Here is a 23,854-nt window from a genome sequence, read left to right as displayed (position 1 = left end):
TCTTGCCTGTACACTCTCTTTGCCCGTCTCGCAACAGTACTGTCTGCTGTGCGCACACAGTGGACCGTGTACAACAGTACCGCCTGCTGTGTACGCACAGTGTGCCATGTACAACAGTACTGTCTGCTGTGTGCGCATGGTGTGCCGTGTACAACAGTACTGTCTGCTGTGTACACACAGTGCGCCGTGTACAACAGTACTGTCTGCTGTGTACACACAGTGCACCGTGTACAACAGTACTGTCTGCTGTGTACGCACAGTGTGCCATGTACAACAGTACCGTCTGCTGTGTGCACAGTGCGCCGTGTACAACAGTACCGTCTGCTGTGTACACACAGTGTGCCATGTACAACAGTACTGTCTGCTGTGTACGCACAGTGTGCCATGTACAACAGTACTGTCTGCTGTGTGCACATGGTGTGCCATGTACAACAGTACTGTCTGCTGTGTACGCACAGTGTGCCATGTACAACAGTACTGTCTGCTGTGTACGCACAGTGTGCCATGTACAACAGTACTGTCTGCTGTGTACGCACAGTGTGCCATGTACAACAGTACTGTCTGCTGTGTGCACATGGTGTGCCATGTACAACAGTACCGTCTGCTGTGTGTGCACAGTGCGCCATGTACAACAGTACTGTCTGCTGTGTACACACAGTGCGCCATGTACAACAGTACCGCCTGCTGTGTGTGCACAGTGCGCCGTGTACAACAGTACCGTCTGCTGTGTACACACAGTGCACCATCTACAACAGTACTGTCTGCTGTGTACACACAGTGCACCATCTACAACAGTACTGTCTGCTGTGTACACACAGTGCACCATCTACAACAGTACTGTCTGCTGTGTGCACACAGTGCGCCATGTACAACAGTACCGTCTGCTGTGTACACACAGTGCACCATCTACAACAGTACTGTCTGCTGTGCGCACACAGTGCACCATCTACAACAGTACCGTCTGCTGTGTACACACAGTGCACCATCTACAACAGTACTGTCTGCTGTGCGCCCACAGTGCACCATCTACAACAGTACCGTCTGCTGTGTACACACAGTGCACCATCTACAACAGTACTGTCTGCTGTGTACGCACAGTGCACCATCTACAACAGTACTGTCTGCTGTGTGCGCACAGTGCACCATCTACAACAGTACCGTCTGCTGTGTACGCACAGTGCACCATCTACAACAGTACCGTCTGCTGTGCGCACACAGTGCACCATCTACAACAGTACCGTCTGCTGTGCGCACACAGTGCACCATCTACAACAGTACCGTCTGCTGTGTACACACAGTGCACCATCTACAACAGTACTGTCTGCTGTGCGCCCACAGTGCGCCATCTACAACAGTACTGTCTGCTGTGCGCCCACAGTGCACCATCTACAACAGTACTGTCTGCTGTGTACACACAGTGCACCATCTACAACAGTACCGTCTGCTGTGCGCACACAGTGCACCATCTACAACAGTACCGTCTGCTGTGTACACACAGTGCACCATCTACAACAGTACTGTCTGCTGTGCGCCCACAGTGCACCATCTACAACAGTACTGTCTGCTGTGTGTGCACAGTGCACTGTGAGGCTGAGCTGGGGACATCCTGCTCCTCAACATTACATCTGAAATGTCCCATGTACTGTATGTAGCATGACCCCATGTCTTATATATGTGATATGACCCTATGTCCTGTGTAGGTGGTACAGCCCCTGGCCTGTGTATGTAACACAGTCCGAAGTCTCCTGTATGTAACACAGTCTCATGTCTCGTGTGTGGAACACAGTTATGTAACATTGTCCCATGTCCCAAGTAAGTAGCATGCCCCATGGACATAGTGTAGTCCATGGGTTGTGGATGCTGTGCTGGTAGCTGCGACTGTGATAAAGATATGTAGACTTAAAGTGGCTGTGCAATACCCTCAGACCACCGATGATTTCCAGTGGTGAACCAGCCAGTGGTGAACCTTGCTCACCTCAACATGCAGCAACGCCCAGAACAGCAACGTCAGAGTTCCCATTGGATCTTTGAACGCTCCATGAACACACCAACACCACCTTTTTTTGTTCGGTTTGCTTACTTTGTAATTTACAGTAATTGTACAAAACAAGAATTTTCAGCACCAGAAAGTCAATGATAATAAACCTGATTCTGGTTCTGTTTTGGATTTGGATTCCAATTCACACTTCTAATTCAGGCTCCGATTCAGGATTAGATTCTGATTCTGACTCTGATTCTGATTTGGATTCTGATTCTGATCAGATTCTGATTTGGGTACTGATTCTGATTCGGATTCAAACCCTGTGTCCATCTGTAGTTACACCTATACACAATTACCACCAGGAGACTGGCTACTGTTCTCTAGCGTGTTATAGCCCATTGTCTCTCTGATTGAACCCCAATTAGGCATTTAAGCTTGGGGATGCAGCAATGCAGCTTGAAACTAAAAAGCCAAGTTCAATAATTCAATAGTTCCATTTAATATCAGAGAAACGTATACGATATACAATCTGACATTCTTGTTCTTCACAGACGCCCATGAAAACAAAAGAGTGCCCCTAAGAGTCAGTAAAAACATTGGAACCCCAAAGCTCCCCCTGCTTCTTCCCATGCACAAACAGCAGCAAAGCAACAACCCTCCACTTATAAATAAGTCCCCACTTATTTCAGCAAAAAAAAGCTCCACCCACCAAGTAAGCAGTAGCAAAGCCCCCGATGAAGATCTGCAGTACAACAAAAACTAACCATTCACCCAACAATCTTTCATACCACAGGCTACCTTTCTCTCTCCCCGCTTCAGTCGGGGGCTCTGGCATTGAATCAGTTCATCCACAGGGCTGCGGAGCCTTGGAACCCCAAGGCCGCATCCTTGGGATATTGAGAAACAGCCGGTCGTGAGCCCCCAGGAGCTGGGTCCACCACCGCAATGAACCTAAGTCTGAGTGTAACTCCAGGTTAGGGTCTCTGACAGAACCCTATCCACCCTGAGAAGGAAAAAGTGAGACATTAAAGGTAGAAGCTAAACTGTTTCTGAAAATGAACTTGAAGGAGTCGCTGTTACGCGCCATCGTAGCTCTGCCTTGTCATGTACTAATGTATGTTTTCTACAGAATATGTAAAATGATGCTTTTGTGATTTCGTTCATGTATCAAGTGTAAGTGCAGAGTGACCAGCAGAGGGCGAATATCTCCAGTGAGCTGACCAGCTGTGGTCTGACCAAGTCAGAGACCTGGTGAACGCAGACTCTGGGATTTGGTGAATGCAGAGCTTTGGATCTAATGAATACAGATTTGGGGATCTGGTGAATGCAGACTCTGGGATCTGTTGAATGTGGAGTCAGGGATCTGGTGAATGCGGAGTCAGGGATCTGGTGAATGCAGAGTCTGGGATTTGGTGAATGCAGAGCTTTGGATCTAATGAATACAGATTTGGGGATCTGGTGAATGCAGACTCTGGGATCTGGTGAATGCAGAGTCAGGGATCTGGTGAATGCGGAGTCAGGGATCTGGTGAATGCAGAGTCTGGGATTTGGTGAATGCGGACTCTGGGATCTGGTGAATGCGGAGTCAGGGGTCTGGTGAATGCGGAGTCAGGGATCTGGTGAATGTGGAGTCAGGGGTCTGGTGAATGCGGACTCTGGGATTCGGTGAATGCGGACTCTGGGATTTGGTGAATGCGAAGTCAGGGGTCTGGTGAATGCAGAGTCAGGGGTCTGGTGAATGCGGACTCTGGGATTCGGTGAATGCGGAGTCAGGGGTCTGGTGAATGCGGAGTCAGGGATCTGGTGAATGCAGAGTCTGGGATTTGGTGAATGCGGACTCTGGGATCTGGTGAATGCGGAGTCAGGGGTCTGGTGAATGCGGAGTCAGGGATCTGGTGAATGTGGAGTCAGGGGTCTGGTGAATGCGGACTCTGGGATTCGGTGAATGCGGAGTCAGGGGTCTGGTGAATGCGGAGTCAGGGATCTGGTGAATGCAGAGTCTGGGATTTGGTGAATGCGGACTCTGGGATCTGGTGAATGCGGAGTCAGGGGTCTGGTGAATGCGGAGTCAGGGGTCTGGTGAATGCAGAGTCAGGGGTCTGGTGAATGCGGACTCTGGGATTCGGTGAATGCGGAGTCAGGGGTCTGGTGAATGCGGAGTCAGGGATCTGGTGAATGCGGAGTCTGGGATTTGGTGAATGCGGACTCTGGGATTCGGTGAATGCGGACTCTGGGATTTGGTGAATGCGGAGTCAGGGGTCTGGTGATTGCAGAGTCTGGGATCTGGTGAATGCGGAATCTGGGATTCGGTGAATGCGGAGTCAGGGGTCTGGTGAATGGGGACTCTGGGATCTGTTGAATACAGCATCAGGGATCTGATGAATGCAGAGTCTGGGATCCAGTGAGTGGGGACTCTGGGATTTGGTGAATGTAGAGTCTGAGATCTGATGAATATCCACGGGTTGAAGGGAAAATATCACACCTAAAGGTTACAGAACTCTTCTGTTTTTTAGGACCTTGAGTTTTTGAAGTTGCAGACAGATGATGTATCGGGAAGACAGAACATATTTAAAGATCATGCACTGAACTGGTTGGAAACTTCAGTGCGAATTTGAAAAAATATACAAGTTAAAATATATTACACACATATTTCAGAGCTAAGGTAACTGAGTTACAGATTGGTGACAGCATGTATGCCAAATGAATTAAAGTCTTTTGGAAAATACATTAGCATGTCCAAAACAAATTCTAACTGCATACTGTCAGATTAATCTAAACATGTTTTTGTTCCAAAGAAACTCATGCATAAGCTCATGGGGCGCCACGGTGGTGGAGTGGTTTACACAGCGCTTTACAGAACCAGCAACTGGGGTTCATTCCCGCCACTGTCTGTAAGGAGTTTGTACATTCTCCCCATGACTACATGGATTTCCTCTGGGTGACCTGGTTTCCTCTCACAGTCCAAAGACATACCATTTGGTAGGTTAATTGGTCATTGTAAATTGTCCTGTGTTTAGGCTAGGATTGAGCCTGGGGATTGCTGGTGGTGTAGTTTGAAGGGCCAGAGAGGCCTATTCTGCACTGTCTCTCAGTAAATAAATAAAGTCGCAATTTCAGCCCCCCACACGTACACAGCCTGGATTTACAATCATGTGTTTATGCAATCACACATCACACACAGGTACACACACAGCAGTTTTTCACACCTACAGAGAACACAGCTCTTAATAGAGCCCTAACTGTGACGTGGCATGGAATGACACTGAACTGAAGATACAAGCTTTAAGTGCAGTGGGCAAGAGCATGGCATCGGAAGACTTTGATTTCCCCTGAACTTTCCCAAGCCCGGGCTACATAGACGTCCATCATTTCAGAGAAACACATCCAGCAGCAGCAAGCTTACTCCTCTTCTGCAGGCGACTAGAGCTGAGGCTTTCCTCTTTGGAACGAAGGAGGATCAGAGGCAGGTTGGTAGTGGTGGAGAAGATGATAAGAGCCGTTGATAGAGTGGACAACTAGGGACCTTTTTCTCAGGGTGAAAATAACTAAAACAAGGGGGCATAGGGTGATTGGAAGAAAGTGTAGGGGAGGAATGTCACAGATTAGTTCTTTGAGCAGAGAGAGGCTTTTTTACTGTTGTTGTTTTGTCTTATTGTTGTTGTTGTTCTTGCTGCTTGTGTTGTTCTGTTGAAAATGGTTAGCGCCGGAATGTGTGGCAACATTTGCATGTTGTATTGGTTTCTAATGCAAACTATACATTTCACTGTATGTTTCAATGCACATGTGATAGATTAATCGGAATCTGAATCTAGATATTTCTCAGTAAACTCCAGTAGCCTAGCGATCAGTGTGATGCTATTACAGCACCAGCTGTATGACTAGGGTTCAATTCCTGCCACTGTTTGTAAGGAATTCGTACCTTCTCCCTGTGACCGCGTGGGTTTCCTCCGGGTGCTCTGGTTTCCTCCACATTCCAAAGATTTACTGTTAGGGTTAGTGAGTTGTGAGCATGCTACACTGGTGCCAAAAGCATGGCAAAGATTGTGGGATGTCCCAGCACAATCCTCACTAGGTTGATTTGACATAAATTAAATATTGTTTCGGTGCCCAGTACATGTCATAAAGCTAATCTTTAAAAAAAGATCTTATTCTTCATCTAATTTCAGAAAAAGAAAGTGATTGTCCTGGATCATTGCCTGTGTTTCTCTCTCCCCACATGCTGCCTGTACTTTTAGTTGTCTCAGATTTAATTTGCTGGTCTCCAGTATGCCATGTCACTCTAAAGCAAATACCTTTACTCTGTAGGTAGGTGAGAACAGTCGTTCTATAATTCGCGGAACAAGCTGACATTCCCCCAGTCTTCAGCAGCAGCCAGACCATATTGCAATGAAAACTGAATACCAGCTTCTGAATGGGTACTTTAATCATGGTAACATAGTGACTAGTGTAACACTTTATAGCGCCAGTGATCTGGGGTTTAATTACTGCCACTCCTTTACTCCTTGTATACCCATGACTGTATCGCCACCCACAGCTTTAACCTGCTAATTAAATTTGCCGACGACACTACATTGATTGGCTTTATCTCAAACAACAGCAAGGTGGCCTACAGGGAAGAAGTCATCTCTCTGACACAGTGGTGTCAAGAAAACAGCCTCTCCCTCAATGTCGCAAAAACAAAGGAGCTGGTTGTGGATTACAGGAGGAATGGAGACAGGCTAACCCCTATTGACAACAATGGATCTGGGGTTGAGAGGGTGAACAGCTTTAAGTTCCTCAGCATCCACATCACCAAGGACCTCACGTGGTCTGTACACACCAGCTGTGTGGTGAAAAAGGCACAACAGCGCCTCTTTCACCTCAGACGGTTGAGGAAGTTTGGTATGGGCCCCAAATCCTAAGAGCTTTCTACAGGGGCACAATTGAGAGCATCCTGACTGGCTGCATCACTGCCTGGTATGGGAACTGTACCTCCCTTAATCGCAGGACTCTGCAGAGAGTGGTGTGGACAGCCCAGCGCATCTGTAGTTGTGAACTTCCCATGATTCAGGGCATTTACAAAGACAGGTGTGTAAAAAGGGCCCGTAGGATCATTGGGGACCCAAGCCACCCCAACCACAAACTATTCCAGCTGCTACCATCAGGGAAAAGGTATCGCAGCATACCAAGACCAATATGCTCTGGGACAGCTTCTTCCACCAGGCCATCAGACTGATGACCTCATACTGATTTGAGTGTACTCTATAGTATATTGTCTGTTCTATTTATTATAAATTATTATAAATTGCTGTGATTGCACATTGCACATTTAGACGGAGGCGTAACGTAAAGATTTTTACTCATGTATGTGAAGTATGTAAGAAATAAAGTCAATTCAAACCAATTCACTGTCTGTAAGGAGGTTGTACATTCTCCCCATGACCGTGTAGTTTTCCTTTGGGAGCTCCAGTTTCCTCCACACTCCAAAGACGTACAGGTTAGGGTTAGTGAGTTGTGGGAATGCTACTTTGGGGCTGGAAACGTGGCAACACTTGCGGGCTGCCCCGCAGCACATCCTCAGACTGTGTTGGTTGTTGATGCAAAGAACATGTCTCACTGTATGTTTTGAAGTTTCGATGTCCATGTAACAAATAAAGCCAATCTTTAATTATAAACGTGAGGCTTGACTTCTAAACGGTTGTAATGCTGATCAGTTATTTGGGAAAGTTAGTGAGAGAAGGGGCTGGAACAATTGTAGACATTAGACTGCGGATGGATGTTATCTGCAGACAAAGTGAGGTGTTTTTCCAACTTCTCTCTCCTCTGAATCGAGCAGATATGGCCTTTCTGAATCTGCCTTCTTCACCTTCTTCCTATCATGGCTAAATTCAAAGCTAACCAGCTGGAAAGCACTGGGGGCAAACATTATCATACTAAGTAGCAAAGTACACACCAAAGATTCATGGGATTGCTAACGAAGCAACTAAAGGGAATTGACTCTCAGGATTTTGATGTGGTCTCTTGCAGCCAATTTAAAATTGGATGGTTCAGGAACATTAAGGGTGGGAGGGGTCAGAGAGGTGTCCTAACGGAAAGGGGGAGAATTAGATGACCATGTTACAGTGCCAATTCAGTGGGTAGGGATTAACTTCTCACAGTATGCGTATCCCTTGCTTATATACATGCACACATATTGACATGTTTGGTTGGACAAACTTGGGTTATTTTCTCTGGAATATCAGAGGCTGAGATAAGATGTTTATGTAGTTGGGGTCTGTTTCCCAGTGCAGACATTTTGTTTTGCAAGGATGTAAATTTACAAAGACGTTGCCAGGACTTTAACACCTGCGTTATTGGGAGAGGTTGAATAGTACAGGACTGCTCATACGACCATCCACCACCTGCTCCCACGGCTTCACAAGACCCTGATCTGGGGGCTGAGCAGGTGCTACACCCTACCCAAGGGTGACCTGCAGGCTAGCGGAGGGAAAGAGTGCCTTATACCGCCTTTGGTAGAGACATGTCTCCACCCGGCTTCCCATTTTTCCAGGATAAAAATGTCAAAAACCAGTGGGAATAGCTTTATAGTGAGAGGGGGAGTGTTTAAAGAGGATGTGTGAGGCAAGTTTCATACAGGATGGTGCGATGGTGCGTGCCTAGAATGAACAGTTGAGGGTGGTGGTGGAAACAGATATGACAGAGGTATTTTTAACCGGGTTTTATGCAGGCACAATAATATACAAGGAATGGAGGAATATAGATCATGTGCAGGCAGAAGAGATTCAGTTTAATTTGGCATAATGTCCACTAAGACACTGTGGGCCAAAGGCCTGTCTTCGTGCTGTGTTGTTCCCCGGGAGGCCATTTTCCCAACACTTGCTGGTCAGTTATGAGTACTGTGAACTGTTCTGTTCACCACGTGTGTGAATGCACTGGAAAGAGTGCGAGGAGGTTTACAAGGATGCTGTCAGGATCATAAAGTCGTAGCCGTGAGGTCACCAAGGTGCTACGGTAGCGTAGCAGTTAGTGCGACGCTATTACAGCCGAGGGCGTCGGAGTTCAGAGTTCAACCCTGGCATCCTCTGTAAGGAGTCTCTGTACATCTCCCTGTGGAGTCTGTTGGTTTTCCCCAGGTGCTCTGGTTTCCCCCTACAGTCCAATGACATACCGGGTAGGTTAATTGGTCATTGTAAATTGTCCCGCGATGAGGTTAGGGTTGTCAGGGGTTGCTGGGGCGGCACTGCTTAAAGGACCAGAAGGGCCTATTCTGCGCTGAATCGCTAAATGAAAATAAAATAAAATAGCACCTAAGCTAAATCAGATGGGAGATCCTCTGATCCCTTCAGAACACAGTGAACATTTCGCTGAGGTGTAAGAAACAACGAAGCTTAGACTGAGTTAAAAAGGATCCATTCTCTCAGGAGAGGGATCAAAAACCAGGGGCAGTAGTTTAAAGTAATTGGTGCAACACACACAAAATGCTGGTGGAACGCAGCAGGCCAGGCAGCATCCATAGGAAGAAGCACAGTCGACGGACGGCCTTCTTCCTATAGATGCTGCCTGGCCTGCTGCGTTCCACCAGCATTTTGTGTGTGTTGCTTGAATTTCCATCATCTGCAGATTTCCTCGTGTTAAAGTCATTGGTAGAAGGACAAGAGATAAGATGAGATGAGATACAGTACTCAAATGTAAAGACAGTACACTGTTAAGGGCAAGACCCTTACCAGTGTTGATGACCAGAGGGATCTTGGTGTCCAAATTCATAGTTCTGTTGAAGTGGCTACACGGGTTGATAGGGTGATTAAGAAGGCATCTGGTGTGCTTTCCTTTATTAGTTGAGGCATTGAGTTCAAACGTCAGGAAGTTAGGCTGCAGCTTTATAAACCATTCATTGGGCCACATCTGGAGTATTGCATACAGTTCCTTTTGCCCCACTATAGGAAGGATGGCGAGGCTTTGGAGAGGGTGCAGAAGAGACTTACCAGGTTGCTGCCTGGTTTAGAGGGCATGTGCTATAACAAGAAGCTGGATAAACTTGGGTTGTCTTCTCTGGTATAGTGGAGACTGATTGGAGATCTGACAGCGGTTTATAGAGAGTTAAAGGGCAAAAGTTTAGGGGTAACATGAGGTGGAGCTTCTTTACTCAGAGAGTGGTAGCTGTGTGGAATGAGCTTCCAGCAGAAGTGGTTGAGGCAGGTTCGATGTTGTCTTTTAAAGTTAAATTGGATAACTATATGGACAGGAAAAGAATGGAGGGTTATGGGCTGAGTGCAGGTCGGTGGGACTAAGTGAGAGTAAGAGTTCGGCACTGACTAGAAGGGCCAAGATGGCCTGTTTCCGTGCTGTAATTGTTATATGGTTACAAGATTATGAGAGGCATAGATAGAGCAGACAGACGGTATCTTTTTTCCCAGGGTTGAAATGTCTAATACCAGAGGGTGTGCATTTAAGGTGAGAGGGGATAAACTTCAAAGGAGATGTGAGGGGCAAGTTTTATTACACAGAGAGTAGTGAGTGCCTGGTATGTGCTGCTCGGGGTGGTGGTAGAGAAAGATACACTAGAGACTTTTGAATAGCACATAAATGAGAGGAAAATGGAAGAACTGGACATTGTGTAGGCAGAGGGGATTAGTTAGGTTGCCCATTTGATTACTAATTTAATTGGTTCAGCACAACACTGTGGGCCAAAGGGGAGGGTCTGTTCCTGTGGACATACCCACACCTCAAGGACTGCAGCGATTCCAGAAGGCAGCTCACTGCCACCACCTTCTCAAGAGCAATTAGAGAGGGGCGATTAAATGCTGGCTCAGCCCACACCCCTTGAATGACTAAAAAGAATGAGGAAACATGCACTCTGAGACTCATTGCCTGAAGGGAAGGTGGAGGCATAAACCCAGTTAAAACAATCCCTGGGTGTGTACTGGAAGAACATGACCTGCAGGGCACAGACCTGGAGCTGAATGGTGGGATTGGGCTAATATTGTGTTTCTCAAACTTCTGCGCGTGGCCCACTTGTGAGTTTCATTTACCGCTGTGGCCCTCATCCTCCGTCGTCTCCAATAGTTGCTAAAGCTTTTTTGGTCACCGTACTAATTATTCTAATATACAGTCAATATTTGTCTTTGAATGGATTATAGGTATTATTATATGTTAAATATAATGTTACAGGTGTATATGAAAAAAAAACAATTTCAAAGACCTGGATATTATTTTTTTCCTGTGCTCTGTATTTTTATATGTAAAACTAATAATAAAAATATTGGAAAGAAAGCTGAATAGAATACTTTATTTATAATATATATAATATTCTTCCAACTAGCACCAAAGAAGCACTTAATATTATTACAAAATACAGCGCCAAATATTCTTTGGGTATTTAGTGACAGCTGCTACTAGTGAATTTTTGAATATCTGGTTGCAGTTTGGTCAAGGATAATCGAAGATCACCTTTATTCACAACATTAAGACGGTTAGGAGATTTTGATAGCAGGCGAAGAGTTTGACTAAAATCACACTCGCCACCCCCTCCCCCCCAACACACACACACACACACACACACACACACACACACACACACACACACACACAGAGGCTAAGCTGTTTGCTGCTTCATTTGCACCATCCAGCATATTTTCCTTCATTCCATTCAGGATTCCAATTAAATTACATGAATTCATTGCTTTTTTATTTATATATTTTAGTAATATTTCACTAAAACATGAAGGCCCATTCAAAGTTCCAAAGTTCAAAGTTCAAAGTAAATTTATTATCATATTTCATTAAAACATGATGGCCCATTCAAAGTTCCAAATTTCAAAGTTCAAAGTAAATTTATTATCAAGGTACATATATGTCACTGTATACAACCCTGAGATTCATTTTCTTGTGGGCATACTCATGAAATCTATAGAATAATAACTATAATAGAATCAATGACAGACCATCCAACTAGGGCATTCAGCCAGTGTGCAAAGACAAGAAACAAATAAAAATAATAATAAATAAATAACTAAATAATCAATAAATATTGAAAACATGAGATGGATTCTACATCGGGGATGTGAAACTCCTGTGGCCCCTAGTTTCTTGCTTTTTACTGGTGGCCCATACCAAATCCTGCATGGCCCCCTGGGGGGTTACATGACTCACACTGAGAACCACTGTGCTGATAAGCACCTTCTGTGCTGTGAATGGTTGGAGGGACTCTGAGGTATTGATCCACTTGTCTCCAATTCCACTTGTTTTCCTTTGCTTTGGTTTTCTCGTGAGATGAAAGGTCATTGGGATCCAATGTGCTGAGGGAGGGACCTGGGAGACGTTTATTTTTTAAATTATGAGAACCATAGATAGGTTAGAGAGTCATTAACAAATAACTGAGTTACAACAAAATAAATAAATCGTGAGAAAGAGGGCTCGTGAGGTAGTGTCCATGGGTTCCTGGACTGTACAGAAGCCTGATGGCGGAGGGAAAGAAGCTGTTCCTAAAATGTCCAGCATGGGTCTTCAGGCTCTTGTACCTCCGCACTGATGGTAGCAATGAGAAGAGGGCATGTCCTGGGCGATGAGGGTCCTTAATTCCACCTGCAGGAGCAGATACATTCCATCTGAAGGACCCTGTGGGACCCCTCTGCACTGACCAGGGATGGCAGCCTGGGTTTTTATCTGTGCTTGACTCTCTGCCTCGGAGGGCAGAGCACGTTGGAGTGCTCAAATCTGATAACTTGTTGTTATCTCACTGTTTGCAAGGAAACAGAACCGCTGGCAGTCTGCCAGTAACCAGAGGACACAGAGTTAAGATCATTGGCAAAGAGGTACTGGGATTTATTTCAGACGCAGAGACGCTAGGATACCTTGTCCAAGAGGGTGACTGATGCAGATTTAATTAGAACATTATCCTGAAGAGAACCGGATAAATATTTGGGAAATATTTAGTATAGCTCTGGGGGTGGGCAGGGAAATGTGACTAACTGAATGACTTAATGAGCCAGGACAGGCAGAGTGGATCAAAGGAACTCTGCCTCCACTGTTGTGTGACTTTTACCATTGCTCAGGATACCTGTATCCATTGGGAAACACTGCCCAATCAGATTAGAGTGTCCAGATTCCATTTGACCAGGAGAACATTGCTTTCAGGTATGATTTTAAGTAGAAGATTGCAATAAGTGTTTGCCTTAGAACAAGTCCTTAACTAGTGAAGTAACATATATGTGTGTGTGTGTGTGTGTGTGTGTGTCGTTGTTGTCGTGGCTAACCCTCGAGGTCGAGGATGATGGTTTTCGTTCTGTTGATCAAGTGGCCCACAGAGCGAAGATGCCTGTGCGTGTGTTTGTTTAACGTGTACTTGATGTTGCACTCCAAGAAGCACACGATACTTCACAAATCAACCAACTGATTCCAATGGCATGGAAACCACGACGATTGGAGCTGATGGATTTGTTGCAGCCTTCATCCGCCTTCACAGCTGTTGAGTTCAAAGTAACTTCTTCCACCTGTTCCACCGTTGAGGTCTTGGTTGGATTGTTCGTTGTCAGGGACCTCACCCTCGACCTTACCACCATGGGTGACCCTACCAGGAGCGTAGCTCCAGACGGCATTGCTCTCGGGATCTCAGGACCACACAAGCTTCTTCACTACGACAAGGTGACAATCCACGGAGAAGGTGTGTGTGTGTGTGTGTGTGTGTGTGTGTGTGTTACATATATATATATATATATATATATATATATCAGTGAGATTCAATAAAGGGCCTGGAAGTGACATGCCAAGCTCCTGTGCTCCTGTGCCTGGTCTGATTTGGGTTAGCGGTGATAGGGAAGGGAACAATGTGACATCCCCCATGCCCCACACTCGGGGCTGGGCATTGTTCCACATTCCCCAGGGCAAACTCCTTCAGTGAGCTCCTGAGTCCTTAGAGGGGGCAAGTTCCAGAGTCCTGAGGGAGGGGGCAGTTTCCTGGGAAGGGCAGGTTCCTCAGACCAGAGAGGACATGCAGGTTCATGAGCCCTGAGGAAATGGGGTTTCCTAATGGGGTGGCAGGTTTCTGAATCTTCGGGGGGAGAGGCAAGTTCCAGAGTCCCGAGATGGGGGTAGTTTCTGAGGGGGGAGGGATTTCAGAGTGTTAAAGGAGGGGAGACACATTTTTGAGTCCTGAGACAGTGTGCAGGTTCTTGAGTTCAGGGGAAGGGGGCAGTTTCCTGGGGGGAGCAAGCATTGAACTAAATCCTGAGAATGGGATCAGGTTCTTCAGTCCTGAGACAGAGGACAGTTTGCTGGGGGTAGGGGGGGGGGGGAGGGTGGGTGTGGACCGCAGGATTCTGAGCCGCGAGGGGTGGAAGTTTCTTGAGGGAGGGGGCATTTTACTGAGACTTGAGAGGTGGTTCAGGTTCTTAAATCCTGAAGAGGGAGGGATAGGTTCCTGAGCAGGGTGGGGGGCAATTTCCTGAATCTTGAGGGGCGGGGGCAGTATCTTAAAGAGGAGGAGACGTGGGTTTCTCAGACGGGGTGGGGGATGTTTCTGAGGCAGGGAGGGGAGAGGGTGTGCCCGAGACATGGGTGGAGGGCGGAGGTGTTCCTGAAGCGGATCCCGTGCCCTATCCGCACACGGTCACACACTGTACGATGTGGCCGGTTGCAGACTCCGCCGGCAGCTGCGGGCAATGAATGAGCGAGCGGCAGAAGAGCGACCCAAGGCGGGGGAAATCCAAGAGTTCAGCGGGAGCGGGTACACCCCCACAACAACACCCCCCCCACCCAGATTCAGGGTTCCAAGTCCGGGACGTTGGACGGACCGCAGTTAAATACCTCCCCGCCCGCTGATCTCTACAATTAGACAGTTGGGAGGTTGGGAGGTTCATCTGACACTTGGCCGAATCTCGTCCGTGCCCGGCTCGGCGCTGAGCGGAGCAGCTCCCCCGAACACCACGCGGCGGCCGGAGCTCCCCGCACCCTCGCCGGCACGGCTGCCAGGTAATTCCCGGGTGCGTTCACCTCGGCACCAGAGAAAGCGCGGAACTAACTGGCCGCGACAGAGCACCGCTTGTTACAAATTATTGCATGTTTTAAACTGCGGGGGCTGAAACTAGAAATAGTCACTGATACCTGGTGGAGATTCCGGCATTGTTGTTGTAACCATTTGGATTTCAGAACTATTTAAAGTTTATCGCTTGACAGGACGGTATGAGGAGGGAGTGTGTGTAATAAATGTTTGAACCGTGCGGGGAAATCTTGGCTCGTTGGCTGTTGAAATCTCTCATTCCGCGGAATCTTTCGGAAATCGCTTCCCTGGCGAAATTAAAACTCCTTCGGACCGGCTTCTGAATCAGGATTAGAATCAAGTCGGGCAGATAAAACGCCAGTTCATAGCGTGCAGGGTGGGAGGGCGAGTCTGATTCGCGCTCGGTAGTCGCCTCTCCGTCCGACCCTGTCTCGGGTGAGAACGTTCCCCAGTTAGTGCGGGGCTGCAGGGGTCTGGGGTCTGGATGAATTGTGATGCTTCACTTGGCCAAACATCCGCGTTAACCCCTTCACTGCTATATGGCCATTGGGGAATACATAATCGCTTCATTGCTGTATGTCACCCACCGTGTATATGCTACCACGCTAAGGAAGGGACGAGCTAGCTAGACTAAAAGGAGGGTCTCGGAGCCAATTCAGAGACCAGATTCCAGATCTGTAGGCTCTTGAGTCTTCACAGAACAGAAAGTCAGGTTCAGAATCACTGAGTTACCACCGCGCGAAATTTAAGCAACACACATCAAAGTTGCTGGTGAACGAATTCCTCGTGTTTGTGACCGCGCGAAATTTGTAGTTTTGTGTCCTAAAGACATAAAGACGACTATGTAAGAGCAAAAGTGTAAACCAAAAGGAATAGCGAGGCGGTGTTCATGGGTTCATGGTTTGTTCAGAGATCTGACAGCGGAGGGGAAGACGCTGTTCCTGACTCGTTGAGTGTGGGTCTTTAGGCTCCTGTACCTCCTCTCTGATGGCACTGAGAAGAGGGCATGTCCTGCACCTCCTCCCTGACGGTAACAATGAGACGAGGGCATGTCAAGGCTGGCGAGATTCCAGTGTCTGCCGTTACTTTATTTCACTTCTGTTCAAAAGGAACAAATTAGTCGGGGAAATGCACCGTTTCTACTTTAAAATATTTTTGCCGACTCCTTAAAAAATGAGTGGAACATATCTGAGTGACCTGGATGGTGAGGGTCATTAGTGATGAGTGCCGCTTTCCTGCGGCACCGTCCTTTGAAGCTGTCCCTGTTGGTGGAGAGGTTATGCCCACGATGAAGCTGGGAGTGTCTCCAACCCTCTGTAGTCCCTTCTAATCCTGTGTATTGGAACCTCCAAACCAGACTGTGATGCAACCAGTCAGAATGCTTCCCGCTGTACATCTGCAGGAAACTGCTAGAGTCTTTGGTGACACACCAAGCTTCCTCACTGGGCATGTCTACAAATTACAGGATAAATAAATAAAACAAAGGAGATGAATAAGGAGGCGGTGTTCATGGACCGTTCAGAAATCCGATGGTGGGGAGGAAGAAGCTCCTGTACCATTGAGTGTGTGTCTTCAGGCTCCTGTACCTCCTCCCTGATGGTAGCAATGAGAAGAGAGCATGTCCGGATGGTGTGGGTCCTCGTGATATAAAGCTGAATTAGGTCATTTACCCCATCGAGTCTGCTCCACCATTCCATCGTGGCTGATTTAATTTTCCTCTCAGACCTATTTTCCTGCCTTCTCCCCGTAACCTTTGACGTCCTGATTAATCAAGGACCTATCAACCTCCACTTTAAATATACCCAATGACTTGGCCTCCACGGCCGTCTGTGGCAATAAATTCCACAAATTCACCGCCCTCTGGCTAAAGAATAATAGATACCCTGGATTGAACGTACAGAATTTAATAGCCAGAAGCAGTCACATATCTCCTGTCCATATCATATGCCCACCGTACTGAGTGGCTCTGAGGCCAAAATGAATGCGACAGACCTGCGGGGCTAGACTTGTATCTCAACCCGTAGCACTGAAAGACTTTTATAGATAACAGATGGTAGGCAGTGTACAATTGGAGTATTCTCCTAATGCTTTTAATCTGCTTTGAACTGTTTTACTACTCTGGAGTAATTTAAGAATAAAGTCGTCCAAACATCTGAACTGGAAAAGTAACCCAATCTTTCCTCAGCTAAATGAAAAGGAAACGAGTTTTATGTGTAACAGAGTGCAGCGTTATTTCAAAAACTGGAGCTTTAAACCGAAACTATCGCCCGTTAAACGGCGACATGGTTTAGGGAAACGGGGTTAAAATTTTATGCATTGCTTCTGTCTCTCATTTGAACAAATTATTGTGATTGCAGAACCTCGTGTTGTTGTTTTAAAAGGAGCGGTTGAGAAGTAATAGGACTTTTCTCTGTAGCGAAGGAGGATGAGAAGTGATATGACAGAGGTGAACAAGATGATCAGCGACATATTTCGTATGGACAGCCAGAGCCGTTTCCCTAGGGTGCGAGTGGCTCATACAAGGGGCAAAATTTTAAAGTGATTGGAGGAAAGTATGTTTTCTTTTTAATTAGAGAGTGGTGGGTGCGTGGAGCACCTTGATAGGGATGACAGTAGAAGCGGATACATTAGGGATGTTTATGAAACTTTTATATAGGCACACAGATGATAGAAAAATTGGCAGTTATGCGGCAAGGAACAGCTAGATTGATCTTAGAGTTGGTTAACAGGTCAGTGTAAGTTTCTGGGCCGAATGGTCTGTACTGGGCTGTAGTGTTCTATGTTCGACGTAATTCCTGAAACTTAAATTCAAAGTAGGAAAAGAAAGATACATGGCTGAACTTGCATTGTAAGTCTATGAGCAAACACAAATATTTTCCGGTTATTTCCAAGTGATAATGGGAGCACACAGACACTTTCAGATCACATTTTAATGGCTCAGATTGAGCAAATTTTTTTTAAATTTACCCCGATAAAACCCTGGAGTACACTAGATCTCATCTTTGCAATATGAGCGTGCGTTGAGAGAGGAAATACCAAAGACTTTAATGACTTTGGGCAGGTTTAACTCTCAGGACTGCACACTTTGTCAGTGGAAACTCTGGTGAGGTGGATAGAAGCTCTTTCGTTGTACTTATTGTATTTGGCACCATTCGGATCCTGGAGAATGTGAATGAAGAGCGAAGGGGAAATGTGTGGATTCCTTCTCTTTCTGCAGTGAAAGGTGGTGGGTTTTACTGAGAGGGAGTGCTGGAGCCCTACTGTGGTCTTTCTCAGTACCCAGAGTTGTAATTGAAGAACTTGGACTCCAGCTAGTGTACTCAATATGATTCCAACTTACCTTTTACTTCCTATCCCCATTCCCTCTTCTTGGTCCATGGCCTCCTCGTCCTCTATGGTGACACCACTCTCAGGTTGGAGGAGTGATACTTCATATTCCATCTAGGCAGCCTCTATCCTGATGACATGAACATTGATTTCTTCAATTTCCGGTGATTCCTCCCTCTTCCCTTTTCCTCTTCTTCAATTCCCCACTCTAGCCTCTTACCTCTTCTCCACACCTGCCTATCACCTTCTCCTGGTGCCCCCTCCCTCTTTCCGTTTCTCCCATGGTCTATTCTCCTCTCCTACCTGCCCTTTAGTCTTTCCACCTATTACCTCCCTGCTTCTTACTTCATCTCCCCTCCCCCACCCACCTGGCTTCACCTGTCACCTTCTTGCTTGTCTCCCTTCCCCTTCCCCTACCTTTTTACTCTGGTATCTTCACCCTTCTTTTCCAGTCCTGAAGAAGGGTCTCAGCCCAAAATGGTGACAGACTTGTGTGGATCACCAACACAGAGGCTGTGTACAAGAAGTGCTAGAGTTGCCTCTACTTCCTTGGGAGACTGAGGTCCTTTGCAGTATGCAGCCTCTCCTTCACATATTCTATTAGTCTGTTGTTGCCAGTATAATCTTCTATGCAGTGGTGTGCCTGGGCAATGGCATCAACACAGATGATGCTAACAGGCTCAATAAACAGATTAGAAAGGCTGGCTCTGTTATAGGAGTCAAAATGGACATACTGGAGACTGTGGTAGAACAAAGAACCCTACAGAAAATCTTGGCAATTCTGGACAGTGTTTCTCACTCTCTGCATGCCACCTTGGCTGAACAGGAGAGCGTTTTTAGTTACAGACTCAGACAAATATGCTCCTCCAAAGAGCGCTATATGAGATCATTCTTTCCCTTGGCCATTAGGCTCTATAATGAGTCAACCTATCGACAGGGAAGTGATGACCCCCTCCTGTTAGACTGTTTGAGGTAACTTGTTTTTTATTCTTTCTTACTTCTCTTCTAAAAGTTATATTTTTGCATACCTGTGCAGTTGTAGTGCTGTTGGGACACTGTAATTTCCTTTGGGATCAATAAAGTATCTATCTATCTATCGATTCATTTCCATAGATGTGCCTGACCTGCTGAGTTCCTCCATCATTTTGTGTGTGTTACTTCTAATTCACTTTGCACTTTATCCTTGTTGAGTTGTGAGCACGTGACCAAGTGGTTAAGGGATTGGACTAGCTACCTGAAGGTCATGAGTTCGAGCCCCAGCCGAGGGAACGTGTTGTGTCCTTGAGCAAGGCACTTAATCACACATTGCTCTGCGATGACACCGGTGCCAAGCTGTATGGGTCCTAATGCCCTTCCCCTGGACAACATCAGTGTCGTGGAGAGGAGAGACTTGCAGCATGGGCAACTGCCAGTCTTCCATACAACCTTGCCCAGGCCTGCGCCCTGGAGAGTGAAGACTTCCCAGGCGCAGATCCATGGTCTTGCAAGACTACCGGATGCCTTTACTTACCTTGTTGAGTCATACACTTTTGATCTTCTGAAAATCAGAATCAGATTTATCATCACTGACTCTATGATGTGAAATTGATCCTTTGCGGCAACAGTACAGTGCAAAGACAGAACATGACAATGAGTTACAAAATAAATAAAAGTGAAAAAAGAAGTGTGGTAGTGTTCATGGAATAATGGACCATTAAGAAACTTAATAGTGGAAGGGAAGAAGCTGTTACAGGATCATTGAGTGTGTGGGTCTTCAGGTTCGTGTTAACAATATTGGTAATGAGAAGAGGGCATTTCCTGGTTGGTGAGGATCCATAATGATGGATGTAACCTTCTTGAGACATTCCCTTTGGAAGTTGTTCCTGATGGTGGGGAAGGCTGTGCCCTTGGTGGAGTTGGCTGACTCTGCAGCCTCTTGTCATCCCGCACGTTGCAGCTTCCATGCCAGTCCGCGACGCGACCAGTCAGAATGCTCTCCACTGTACACCTGCCGAAACTGATGGGTGACGTCTGTTTGGTTGGCCGCCGACCAGTGACAGGGCTACAAAACAAGGATGTGCTCATTTACAGGGCACTAGGGTGACATAGCGGTTAGCGCGACGCTATTACAGCTCAGGGTGTCAGAGTTCAGAGTTCAAACCCGGAGTTTGCATGTCCTCCTTGTGGCATGTGTGGGTTTCCTCCGGGTGCTCCCGTTTCCACCCACAAAGATGTACTGGTTAGTAGGTTAATTGGTCATTATAAATTGTCCCATGATTAGGCTGGGATTAATTTGGGGTTTGCTGAAGACGGCGTGGGTCAAAGGGCTGGAAAGGCCTATTCCACGCTGTATCTTTAAATAAATAAAATTTAAAAACTGATTTGCACAGAAGTTTGCCTGAGAGGGTGGTGTATCTTTGGAATTCTCTGCTCCTGAGGGTGGTGAAGGCTGAATCACTAGATGTACTTAGGGAGAAGATAAGTAAATGAATCAGGCACAGAAGAGGAGTCGTGGCCTGCATAAATCAGCCATGGTCACATTGAATGGTAAGGATGGCTTGAGGGGCCGAGTGGCCTATCCCTGTAAAAATTCTCTTGTAGTGAAGCTGAGAGAAGCTGTGGCCAGAGATCACCTCAATGGGACTATTTAGGTCAGTAGATATAGGCTTGTCATATGAGGAGTGTTTGATGGCTCTGGGCCTGTACTCACTGGAGTTCAGAAGAATGAAGAGGGATCTCATTGAAACTTATTGAATGTTGAGAGTCCTCGATAGAAGGATGGTGGGGGAGTCTAAGACCAAAGGACACAGCCTCAGACCAGAGGATGTACTTTTAGAATAGAGATGTGGTGGGATTTCTTTAGCCAGAGAGTGGTGAATCTGTGGAACTTGTTGCCACAGGCAGCTGTGGAACTCAAGTCAATGGGTATATTTAAGGCAGAGGCTGATAGATTCTTGATTAGTCAGGGCATGAAGGGAAACGGGGAGAAGGCAGGAGATTGGGGCTGAGAGGGAAATGGATCAGCCATGATGAAATGGCGGATCAGACTTGATAGGCCAAATGACCTAATTCTACTCCTATATCTAATGATCTTGTGGAATTTCACGATGTTCCCAGATGATCTTAAAAACCTGACCAACTTTTAAAACCTTATTTTAATTTAGTGAATTAAGAAACTGAATCTTCTATCATTTCTGTCAATTATCTCTAAGGGTTTGGTGTACAGTACATTCACTCCAAAAATATCAGAAACAAACTCAGTTCTAGTCATTTACTGCACCTGCCTGCTGTTTGTGGGGTTATACTGGAAAGCAGCATCCATCATCAGAGATCTCCACCATCTAGGCCACGTCCTTTTCTCATTGCTGTCATCAGGCTCTTGAACAAAAGAGGATAACTACACTCACTGGCGCATCCATTGAGGTGTTCCCAGAACCAGTGATCTCACTTTAAAGACTCTTTACTTCATATTCTTGTTATTTATTGCTATTTATTTATATTTGCATTTGCACAGTTTGTTGTCTTCTGCATTCTGGTTGATCTTTCATTGATCCTGTTATAGTTTCTATTTTATAGATTTGCTGAGTAAGCCCACAGGAAAGCGAATCTCAGGAATTGTATGTGGAGACATATATGTACTTTGATTATAACATTTACTTTGAACTTTTGAACTGTTAATTGGCTGTAAAAAAGTAGAAGAAATATTTTGTTGATAGCCGGTCAAAAATAACTACTAGAAATTGAGTACTCCTTCCTCCTAATGTCAAACCAATCATTGAAGCATAAAACAAATAGAACGCAGGAAGACAGTGAAACATGTTTGAAGCAAAACAAAATCTAAAATATGGTTGGAATCTGAGAATTCACCCTAACTAAAGAGGTCTATCAGTAGAAAGCACGTTGGTTATAAACAAAACTTATGTATATGAACACACTAATCAGCTAAGCTACATGAGAATCTAAATATTTTGTTTAATGAAGTAATGCTTGTTCCATCTGTATGTTGCCTGAATCCACCTGTCCATCTGGATTCACATCACTCGTACCAGTTTGACTCCTGCCCAATATGAACAACAGAAAGAGCCCCAAATTCAATCCTCATCATTGTCTCCGTTTTTAAAATATAAACACCAACCTTTCCAAAGGCTCTGCATTTTTGATATCCTGCTTCTCCCAGCTGTCTTATCCATAAAGGCATGAAAGGACAGGAAACTGAGCCGCGAAGAGTGATGATGGCATTTACAATCAACTCACCTGTCTTCGGCACACCTCCTCACTTGTCAAATGGTTCTGTGAATCGTGGAGGGATGTAAGTGAATCAATCAGTTCTCATGAGACATCTTTTCTTGGCACAGAAATGCCCGGAGGTACGGTGTGATTTCCCTGAGTTATCTTTGCAACAGAACACAAATGGTTTTCTGGATCAACACACATAAAATGCAGGAGGAACTCAGCAGGTCAGGCAGCATCTATGGAAAGGAACGAGCAGTTGATGTTTTGGGTTGAGACCCTTCATCATGAGAGGAAAGGAAGAGGGAAGGTGCTTGAATAAAAAGGTGGGGGTAGGGGAAGGAGGACAAGCAAGAAGGAGATAGGTGAAGCCTGGTGGTTTGTGGGGTGTGGGCTGAAGTAAGAAGATGGGAGGTGATAGGTGGAAAAGACAAAGGTACTTAAATCTTAAAGGGCTCGTGAAGAAGGAACCTGAGAGGAGAGTGGACCATGGGAGAAAGGAGGAGGGACTCAAGGGGAGGTGATAGGCAGGTAAGGAGGAGAGATAAGAAGCCATAGTGGGGAACTGAAGAAGAGAGATTGATTTTCTGAAGCTGCTCTGGGACACAACATAGAACTACGGTCAGTAATAGTTCCTGAGTTAAAGAATCATAAAGACGCTAAAATGATGTACCGCACTTTGGTTTCACACTACATTCAGTACCAAGAGGGAAATGAGACAGATGCAGAGGTGGGTGTGTCACAGTATTTACACAGGCTGTTTGACAGCCTAACTTCCAGGCTTGGCATCAATCTTGGGACAGGAAGGAAGGGAAAAAAATTACACAGTGCTCATCAGGTGCTTGGAGCTAATGAGGTGCCAGCTCATGTACAGATCAAAGTTCAAAGTAAATTTATCACCAAAATAAATATATGTCATCATATACAGCCCTGCAATTCATTTTCTTGAGGGCGTTCACTGTAGAACAGTAAAGTACAACAGAATCAAAGAAAAATTACACACAAAATCTAACAAACAGCCAACGTGCAAAAAAGACAAACTGTGCACAGTAATGTAATGGTTAGCACAATGCTTTACAGTACAGGTGACCCAGGTTCAATTCCTGCCACTGTCCGTAAGGAGTTTGTACGTTCTCCCCCATGACTGCACGGATTTCCTCTGGGTGCTCCGGTTTCCTCCCACAGTCTAAAAACATAGCGGTTGGTTGGTTAATTGGTCACGGTAAATCGCTCTGTGATTAGGTTAGGATTAAATCGGGGGATGCTGGGCAGTGTGGGTTGAAGGGACAGATGGCCTTGTGCAGGAAATATTTTGTCACAGTTTAGTCTTGGTTGGGTGAACATTTATCTTTTAACCAGGATCC

General features: G+C 46.0%; 1 protein-coding gene across 5 annotated transcripts in view; it reads left to right on the top strand.

Moving 5' to 3' along the window:
* Positions 1-14,519: 14,519 nt before the first annotated feature.
* sema3d (sema domain, immunoglobulin domain (Ig), short basic domain, secreted, (semaphorin) 3D) overlaps positions 14,520-23,854 on the top strand; it is a 258,748-nt gene continuing 249,413 nt past the window's right edge. For 2 of the 5 annotated variants that reach the window (XM_072241690.1, XM_072241691.1), the window contains exon 1: positions 14,520-14,926. The gene's annotated coding sequence lies outside the window, so the exon portion shown is untranslated. Of the gene's footprint in view, positions 14,938-23,854 lie in introns of all 5 variants that reach the window. The other 3 variants (XM_072241695.1, XM_072241693.1, XM_072241689.1) reach the window with 2 other exon arrangements.

This window comes from Mobula birostris, chromosome 23, assembly GCF_030028105.1.
Source record: "Mobula birostris isolate sMobBir1 chromosome 23, sMobBir1.hap1, whole genome shotgun sequence".
NCBI lineage: Eukaryota > Metazoa > Chordata > Chondrichthyes > Myliobatiformes > Myliobatidae > Mobula > Mobula birostris.
This window is presented reverse-complemented; position numbering and strand designations above follow the sequence as displayed.